The sequence below is a fragment of the Engraulis encrasicolus genome, unplaced genomic scaffold, assembly GCF_034702125.1.
Source record: "Engraulis encrasicolus isolate BLACKSEA-1 unplaced genomic scaffold, IST_EnEncr_1.0 scaffold_39_np1212, whole genome shotgun sequence".
In the NCBI taxonomy this organism is placed as follows: domain Eukaryota; kingdom Metazoa; phylum Chordata; class Actinopteri; order Clupeiformes; family Engraulidae; genus Engraulis; species Engraulis encrasicolus.
The window spans coordinates 30,001-39,503 of NW_026945698.1; the positions used below are offsets into that span (position 1 = coordinate 30,001).

Below are 9,503 nucleotides of genomic sequence, written 5' to 3' on the forward strand. Positions count from 1 at the left end.
TGAAAAGCAAGACAGTTGAGATTCGAACAAATCCCATCTTAAGACAAATGGTACACACAGTCTCACCTATGCCAGACTTTGTGCACAATCTTTAAAAAGTCCTTTGATGCTCCATGTATGCAACACAATGCAAAATAGCATTTCTTGTTAATTGTATCGACTGCTTCAGAACTGAAGTAACCTCATCACTGCCTCCCATTCAGATCACTCAAATGTTCTAATCTGTTGCTAAAATAAATAAAATGTCTTATAGCAAATGGGACATCACTCTTTGTGGACGTCTTTTTGACTTTAAATTAACTCTGTGAGTTGTCATTCAAACATTTAAGTGACAGCATTAAAAACCTTGAAACTTCTAGTTTTCAAAATATACAGACAATTATCACATGGAAAGTGACAGGGGGGGTTTACTTTTATTTAGCAAACACTTTTGTTTACAAGGTTAAATCTTCAAAAGTCTTGACTACATACCTCTGCAACGTTTTTTTTGTAGAGTTGTGTTTACATTCAATTAAAAAAAACATTGTATTACATTAACTTTACTGTCATATTCTTTTTTGTTAGGCTTTTCAGAAGAGGGGGAGATAACAAATGTGATCTTTTTCAAGAATAATTAACACCACTGCGAATTTCATGAAGTATTGATGATTATGACTCGTACACTATCATCTCTTAACAACATTACCGGTGTATTACAAAACCCAAAAGTCTTGAAATTCGAAGTAGTGTTAAATACTCTTGAAAACTTTCTTATGAAATACTGTAGGATCCAACATATTGGAAGAAAAGACATTGTACCTTGGGTTAAGAGACAGTTCATCTGAATGAAAACTCTGCATTACATCAATGGGTCTTACATCTGCCACATCATATCATTTCACAATCGTCCAGTTTTACAACATATATTTTTTAAAAATATGATGGTAACACTTTATTTTAACATTACATAGCTTAGCACTAATACATACAATGTTAACCCATTGATGCCTAAAGCACTTGCAGAAAAGGGTGCTGATGCCATACAAAACTCCAGGCGCCAGGGCCAATGTTGCACAACCCAACATCCAGCATCAATGGGTTAATGCCTGTATAAGTAACTTGTAAGGCATGTACTAAGCGAAATCAAACATTTGTTAGGTCCTTACTGAAGTTATATTAGGTAATAAATCCCAAATTGTGCATGAACAAGGCATTTGCGAATACATGCCTAACGTATGTTTGATTTTGCTTAGTGCATGCCTTACAAGTTACTTATACAGCATACAGGCATTAACACTATGTATTAGAGCTAATAGATGTAATGATAAAATAAAGTGTTGCCAAAATGATAATCAAAATAATTCTGCTGGGAAGCTTTGAGAGAAGTTGTAGTGCCTTTGTTCGTTTGTTGGTTGAGATGGGAACGTCATAAACATATTCAAAGAAGGTGAAAACAGAGCTGAGCTGTGCTGGATATAACAAGTTGCAGACCCAGTAAAGCTTGAACAGCTTGTCAATTGTGCAAGTCAGGCCGTCTGCAACGGGAATGGTCACACGGTCATTCCTGGCGGTTATGACAGACTCTTCAGGTTCCCAATGCAGACCACTAGTGGTTGGGTTGTGGATTCCATCTCAGTGTCAGTAGTGCAGTGAAGAGGGATGTGAAGTTGGTTCCAGACTGAGAAGAAGTTGAAGAGAGGAAGAAGAAGAAGGGGGAGAGAGAGAGAGACACATCATCAATAATACTTAATAGCAAGTTTTACTTAACTGATTGAAAGGTATGAAGCATACCAGTCAAACTAAGTATACAGGCATGAAAACGGGTCAGGGGTGAAAAAGGTGAGAAAGGTGCGGCGTGGCGCGGTGGCACGGAGCGGCGCGTGTGTTGCAGCGGTGCGCGCGAATGTGTGGTGTGCAGTGGCGTTTTTGGGGGATAGTGTTGAGTCATACTAGGGGGGTCTGGGGGCATGGTCTCCCATGGGAGAAAATTTTGCTAAAACCGTCTTTAAATGATGAATTTTGAGCATACTGTAGCGACCCAGGGACAGTGAACATAAGAACTGTCAACCATCTTCGTTACTTCATGACTGTCATGCTGACGCAAGAAATTTAAGCGGTTAAATAAGTTGTTAAAAGGTCACTAATCATTGTGTCAAAGTGAAATTTCTGTAATGCTTTCCTATGAAAATGTATAATCAAAAATCTGCAAAAACTGTGAGGTGTGTATTCACTTTCGTGATATACTGTATATGAAATTCATTTTGCAATGCGGTATACGTATGAACTTATACAGTATAATATCAGGAAGGAGCCAAGACTGACTTGCACCAACACAGACCCACACGCAAACACACCCAAACGCAAACACACACACACACACACACACATTCCTACCAAAGATGTCAGCGATGCAGAGTCCTAGCTGGCCAATAGTGTGTGAGGTGTTAAATTCCGCCTCTCCGTGCAGCAGCAGCAGGTTGGAGGGCGGGACCTTTAGCTTGACTGACAGGTCTTCCACTGCATGCTTCAGAAGCTCTGTCTGCAACACACATACACATAAATATTACTGACACACACATCAGCTGTATAGGGTTATCTACTTTCCATGGCTTCCCCCAACTATAAAACAGAATTATAATACTTCCTGTAAAAAGTCTTTGACTAGGCAAAGCGCTATACAAAACAGATGTACTGCTGTGTGTGTGTGTGTGTGTGTACCTGTGCTAGTTGTATTTGGTGTATGTCTGGTCTGTGGCGTATCTTTAAGTTTACCAGTCGTGCCGGTGTGTTCTGCTGATGCTGCTGCAAGCGTTTTCATTGGCTGGTTTTCCTGCGAGGGCGTGGACTGCATACGATGGCGATGTCGGCATCGTCAGACTCCTCTCCTTCATCCTCCTCCTTTAATTGGCTAGCTGCCGCAGCAATCCCGGCCCCTCTGGTGATGGACACAGCAGGGAGCCAAGCGCATCCAGCCTCATGTTAATCTCCCTGTCACACGCACACACACAATGTAAGGAAAGTTGACAAGTCACTGTAGAGAAAGTGTCAGTGCGTGGCATGCACACAAGTGTGTGTGTGTTGTGTACTCACGTTAGTTTGCGGTTGGGCCGCCGCCGTGCCTTGAGTGGTGTGGAGGGGGAGGGGGGCGGAACGCCTCAGCACAGTCCTAACACCAACACATACACACACAAGGATGCATTAACACACATCAACATGATGGATATGGTAAGCATACAGCAATAAATTGGAAAAATATTGTAGGGGCTACTATGTTGACTCATGGTCTGTGTGTGTGTGTGTGTGTGTGTGTGTGTGTGTGTGTGTGTGTGTGTGTGTGTGTACACTCACATTGTGCTTTGCATGGGTTTGGTCACCTGGTCCGAGTCATCTGAGAGTTCGGTACACTGCTTCCCTCACCATCGCTGTCGCTGTCAGAAATCTGTCAAACACACAATATACAGTCTCAAGTTTGCCATCCGTGTTAGTTGTAACTCATCCAAATACTGCTACTTTATACAGCAGGCACATATTTACTGACCAAGTTGCTCTCTATGACAAAAGTGCTATGGGCTACAGTGACAGGTAAACAAGAAACAACAGGTTAACAACACTTGGCGCTAATTAGTTCTCTACAACTACAAACCGCTGCTGTTCCCTTCCGTTTGGGATCCATATCACCAAACTATAGTTCTCTTGAACTTAACGGCATTGTTATAAGAATATGGCTATGACAGCCTTAAATAGCAGGTTAAAATATGGTCATTGACATTTTGGTGACAAGGTCATAACTCTGTATCGCAATGAGGTCCTAACAGAGGCTCTGCATGAAAGTGTTTTTAAAGATTAAAAGAAGTTTTTAAAAGTAACTATCCTTTGAAAAATACCTGCACAAAATCAACCAGAAAAGACATCTCAGATTTTACACTGCAGCGGCTTCGGAGTCAGAAGATGTGTGAGAACTGTGTAGCACTTTTCATCTGAAAATGAGAGCAGAAAATTGTACAGCAGTACTTAAATTTCACATTTACCAAAGTCTCTGTGTTATTATAACACTATCACAGTAAACCATCCAATATCACATTTCAAACCTTTAATTTTCCCAACACAACACGTTTTAACCATTAAGTTAGTCCACGTGTGAATTAAAAGAAAATAAATATAATTTATAGTGCAAGCGTTAAAGATCAATAGCTAACTGAGTATCAATAACTAGCTAAATCTGTAGGCTAGCTTAATGTTCACAGAATCACTGAGGCTGTTCCAATGTTCGTACAGCAAAACTTGTGAAGCAGGGTTTGATTTTAACCATACATTAACGGTAACACACGTAATTGTTACGAAATTATACCAATAAAGTGAATTACTTACGCCAGCCTCTCTCGGTGTCTGAAGTCAAGTCGCCGCATCTTGCATTTCCAACGGTAGAAAAGGCGGGCGGAAGTCTGCTTTCAAATGTCCACAGTCACGCGATTGGACAGCCAAACGGCCGTTAGTTTCTCACTTGTTGTAGCACGACCCAGAAATGAATCTCTTAACTTCAGGTTTCACACATTCTGTGAAATCTTACACAAAAATGACACATAATCTGTCAATGCTGTCTACACATCCCAATGTGTTTTTTTTTTTTTTGACACATCTGTTTAGGCAGTCCCCATTGGGTAAATGATTAACTATATTCAGACGTCTAATGGACCTCATAGTTTGACGTCAAAATAGTATACCTATTTTGCACGTCATTTTTGGGTACAGAACTGGTCTTAGACGGACGGACGCGATATGGACAAGATATGAACGTCTATGTGACGTTCTATGTTTAGTGGGTGTGTGTGTGTGTGTGTGTGTGTGTGTGTGTGTGTGTGTGTGTGTGTGTGTGTGTGTGTGTGTGTGTGTGTGTGTGTGTGTGTGTGTGTGTGTGTGTGTGTGTCCTCCCTGATTTGTGTGTGTACACATGACGTGTCTATCAGGGTCTTATCACCACTAGAGGTTATCAACTTTATCACCAGTAGAGGGCAGTAGAGGTTATCCTCGTTATTACCAGTAGAGGGCAGTAGAGGTTATCCACTTCTCACCACTTGCAGAGAGTCTTTATAGTCCATGAGCCAGACCACCGATCGCAATCGAAAGGGTGGGCAAAGTCTTGTTGGTATTTTATTATTGCTATATATGTCCAGTTTATGAATTGGTATGATAACCTTTGCAGAACAGTAGCTTTATCATATTTATCATGTATTTCTTATTTGAACCATTTTACACTAAAAACGCCTAGGCTAATTTGCTAAAATCTTGATAAATTGAACATAAAAATGACTGTGAGGTAAATATATTTATAGGAAAAGTTGTTGTACAAAATTCTTAGATAGTTCAAAGGGCATATTACACATATTTCCCACTTAATTTAGTTCAGGCCCCCATTTTCACTGACTTTTCATTTAAAAATGAGGGTTTATTTCTCAAGAGTGAAAAAAAAAACTTCTATGCATCACCACACAATTTTCCCAGTACATTACAATACAGGTGGGTTTTGTATTACAAGTTTCCTTAAAAGTTATCTTTCATTATCCAAACAAAGTGTAATGTACTTAAATGTGAACTAATTTACATACACACTCGAATTTGATATGTAGACAAAGACCTATTGGATAAAGCAGAGACTACACTTTTTACATCGACTAAGGGTGTTTGGAGAGGATAAAGTCACTTTTTGTACCATGCTGTTGTTGAGAGTGTACTACACTATACAATCCAGTGGCATGCACAGACATTTTTGGGGGCAGGTGCTCAAGGTGGGGGCGGGGGGCATGTGGAACTTCCAGTTTCCTTGCTAGGTTAGAACAGGAGTGGGGGAGCCGTTTTCATTCGTGGGCCACTTCAAATTTTATAAAAGGCTGCACTATGAACACATCAGGATTTCCCCCTGCAGTTTAGGCCTATATTGAAGGTGGGCACCTTCACAACAGACCCCACCTCCTCTAGGTCCCCTGAAAACATCACTTAATTGTATTGCAAATTCAATTTCTAAGAGTTCTTTACAAAGCATGTCAAATTCCATGTGAAACTGCATAAGATTAAAATTACATCAGGGGCCGTAAACGGCCCTTGAGACATAAGTTAGATTCCCCACCCTTGTATTATAAACTATATTATATCAGTGGGAATTGTCACATGCTTTTGATCTCAAGAATTTCTACCGTAGATGATCATGCCAATATGGAACACATTGTGGGAAATTAACAAGAACCTTCAAAAAGGGCCTTTTTTTTCGCCCAATACTGCGAAGGGGCAAGTGCTTTAGCACCACCTAGTCCGTTCCTAGATCTGTGCATGCCTATGATACAATCACTTGGGTTTGGAAATCCAACAGTAAACGTGAAGTCCCAAATCAACAGACTGACCCGCTCTGCACTGGGATCACCCCACCTTCCAAGCAACATACTGTATGAAGAGTCCAGAGAGCAGGCCAGTAATGGGGAATAACAGATTACATGTTTCACGAATACATTATTAACAATCAAAAAATTGAAGAGTTGTATTCCCTTACAGTTACTGCTTCAGTGTCTGGTAATTAAAGTACATTTACTATGTGAAAATAAGTGCTGGTTTCTAGATTCATATGTTATGCTATTCTCAAATTTTGATCATTCCACACATTACCAGAAACCCAGAGAAAACACATAATGTGCATGCGTGTTGGTGTGGCAGTGGCTGTGTGTCTGTGCCTGACAGATGGAGTTGACTCTATGATTCTGCTTGCATTTGTCTCCTTCTGCTCAAATATCTACCTTCATATGGCTGTCCCTGCTGGTAACTCTTGTAATATCGTCTGAGTTTCCCAAAAACACTTAAGTAGTAATAAGTAGTACTTAAGTATGAGGCACCCTTTAGACAATATCAGGGATAGACATCAATTCAAGTTTATACAATACCTTTTCTTGTACATGCATGCTTGAACATAACACATGTGTGAGGAAAAAGGCCTATATACACTTTTAGTGGTGATGTGTATATTCCTGATATACTGACAGAGGCCCGCCTCATACTTAAGTTCTTTAACCTACAGTAATTGCATTTGCTGAAATTACTGTAATTGAGTGCTTTGATGAGTAACTTGTAATTTCCAAAGAAGTTATTAAAATGGGTGATTTTATTTTTACTCAAATTACAATTTGGCCCAAGTATTTTATTTATATCTATCTTGAGTCCTGAGGAAGGCAAAATTGAAATAAAGGGGAACATCTGTCAGACATGAAGGGAAATTGTGTGTTATTACCATTTACCATAAATTGTCTATTTTGGACTAATCTATTGGATGACTCTAGGGCCCGCCGGCCCAATACCATTAGTCCGACAGCCCATAGACGGTACACAATAGAGTTGCAAGCAACTGGCTGAGAATAGTAGAGCACACACCAGGGACTAGATCTGAGGGAGTAGCAACGCAGCCTGAAAACTGTTTTTTAGAAGATATACAAGACTTATTATATATTAACAAAACTTATTCATGAATTTAATCTCACAACTGGGAATTAAATGAAATCCACCAGAGTTTTTCCTTTGGTAGACTTCCCTGCCTTTGAAATTGAAAGTCCCAGACCCAAACACAATGAAATCCAGACCCCTAAATTCAGAGTAATGGGCTGTTGTATCAATGAGCTGACCCTCGGCCTGCAACATTGCCACAACAGGGCACACAGAATTTTGTTGTCACGTCGAAGCCAGGTTTTTGGAAGATGGCATGTGTAGAGATAGACAGAGGTCACGAAGGGTGCTATTCAAGGAAAGCGATAGAAAGACAAACTGAAAGTAACTAACTTCTACTCAAATTACATTTTAAAGTATTTTTTTTTTTTACTTTTACTCAAGTACTCTTTTAAAGAGATAATTTTACTTCTACTTTGAGTAGAATTTGAACCAAGTAATGGTATTTTACTGTTTTTACTTAATTACATTCTTTAGTATTCTTTCTACCTCTGATGGCCTCCTACTGCAAATGAGCCTGGCAACAGGCCAATTCACTCTTGGCTGAAAACGCTCAACTACATTATAACAACATTGCTAACAATGCAGGAAGTCTTAGGTAACCGATTAAGACTTGGCCATTACCATTTGGTGACAATAAGGTTATAACAGAGGGACTGCGTTACAACCTTAAAGCCAGCCGGTCGAGGTGCACCACATGACAGCCAGGGTACACCACGTGACAGTTTTCTTGAACTACTTGTACCCAGTGCGGATTTTCTAATGTAAGGGGAAGAGGCTAGGGCTACAATAGAAAAATAATGTAAAGTAAATATAAAAAATAATCATAAAAACACAAAAGGACAGTGCAGGCCGTGGAAAGCTCAGAGCCTTAAAGCTCACGATGAGATCAGAGCTCTTTCAAATAGTTTTTCATAAGCTGGGACAGGACTTGGAGCTCTCCATGGATGTAATAATAATAATAATAATTGTATTTGTATAGCACTGTGTCATACAAGGCATGTAACTCAAAGTGCTTAACAAATGGGAAAAAACATTGTTAGAGATAGATTTAAAAGGAGAGGTATAGAGGAGAGGCAGAAAAGCAGGAAGGCAGAGGAAGAAGAGATAGACAGAGAATGTAGAGTCATAAGGTCAACGTAGGTTAGGACCAGGATTCTTAGATGTGTAAGGACCATAGTGGCTGGGCCTATCATAAGTCATAGATAGTCACACAGAGATTGGGCGCTCAGGTGCGGCCCCTGGTGGCATCAGGGGTGAGGAAAAACTCCCTTTCGCTTGATTCATAGTTTGTGAGGGGAAAAAAAAATGTATTCATGAAGCATTTAGGTGCCAACTCTACATAGCATCGACAAATACGTAGAACATACATACAACCCGCTACCAGCTTTTCTGCACTCAGCATGGAGAGTGTGAATCAAGCCAACTTCCACCATGTGAAGACTGCCTCCTCATGCATGCTATGGTTGCCAACTATCAGGCTGGCATCTTGAGAGCAAGTCTTCAGCCGCATCCACAAATCCCAAGAACACTTGACCATGGCTGGGCCAACTATGAAAATGACTAGCTCACTATACAGTGAATGCGGCAATCTCCAGCCCCTGAGGCAGTGCTACAACTGATGTCTTACAAGTGCAGCCATCAATGTAAACTGCAGGATTGCCAATGTCTGAGAAGTAGCTCAAAATGCACAACCCTCTAAAAACTTAAGACATGCGTATATCAGCATGAAGAGGATCATCATGGTGACATATTTACAGATGCTTACTGGACTGAGTCAGATCTTGAGGACTGAAATAATGCTCTTTAGCTTATTTTAATATGCTTAATGTGTATTTGTTCATGGTGTTTGTTCATGTTATTCTTGCTATTGCAGGACAAGTTTAATAATAATTTAAAAAAACGATTTCATATGTTGTCATTTTTATCACATTTTCTCATTCACATATAGCTTAGGTGATTCTATTAGGTCTATTGGTATGGTCTAACAACCTTTTTGGGGTCTTGATTGAAGGGAAAGCATCTCTGAGGAAATGTAAGCACCCTGT

The 9,503-nt window shown here is 40.1% G+C and overlaps 1 long non-coding RNA gene across 2 annotated transcripts; it reads right to left on the minus strand.

The window, feature by feature from the left end:
- Window positions 1–2,927: 2,927 nt before the first annotated feature.
- LOC134443924 (uncharacterized) lies at window positions 2,928–4,783 on the minus strand. 2 transcript variants are annotated; one of them, XR_010033779.1, is made up of 4 exons: window positions 3,864–4,032; window positions 3,328–3,418; window positions 3,070–3,145; window positions 2,928–2,967 (listed from the first exon to the last, which is right to left on the minus strand). It is a non-coding gene; the product is annotated as an uncharacterized LOC134443924 (long non-coding RNA). The 2 variants fall into 2 exon arrangements; XR_010033780.1 differs by lacking the exon at window positions 2,928–2,967 and adding an exon at window positions 4,348–4,783 and having other exon boundaries at window positions 2,975–3,145; window positions 3,864–3,956.
- Window positions 4,784–9,503: the final 4,720 nt, after the last annotated feature.